Source organism: Myotis brandtii, unplaced genomic scaffold (genome assembly GCF_000412655.1).
Source record: "Myotis brandtii unplaced genomic scaffold, ASM41265v1 scaffold600, whole genome shotgun sequence".
NCBI lineage: Eukaryota > Metazoa > Chordata > Mammalia > Chiroptera > Vespertilionidae > Myotis > Myotis brandtii.
The window spans coordinates 762,699-763,048 of NW_005370273.1; positions in this window are offsets into that span (position 1 = coordinate 762,699).

A 350-nucleotide genomic window follows, 5' to 3' on the forward strand; every position below is an offset into this window, starting at 1 on the left:
GCCGCTGGAGGGCTCTCTGCTCCTGGTGAGGCCTGGAGCCCGCCCCTGCCCAGAGGAGCCTCGGCTGCAGGCTGAGTGGAGAAGGGACAGGGGGCGCCACCAGGGAAGGCCCTGTGAAGGGGTGCTCCCCGCTCCCTTGAGCCTCGGAGGGGAGCAGGGTCTGGGCCCGGAGGCCCCCACCCTTCCAGGACAGCTCCAGGGTCCCCTGTGGAAATCTGGTTCACAGCCCACTGTGTGGTCCAACTTGACCTCTGACACCTCAGAGCCCCTCTGTCCTGCTTGGAATCATCCCCTGAAGCGGTGGTCCAGCCTCACTCTCTGGCTGTCCTCACCCTCTCTGTCCCAGTCCC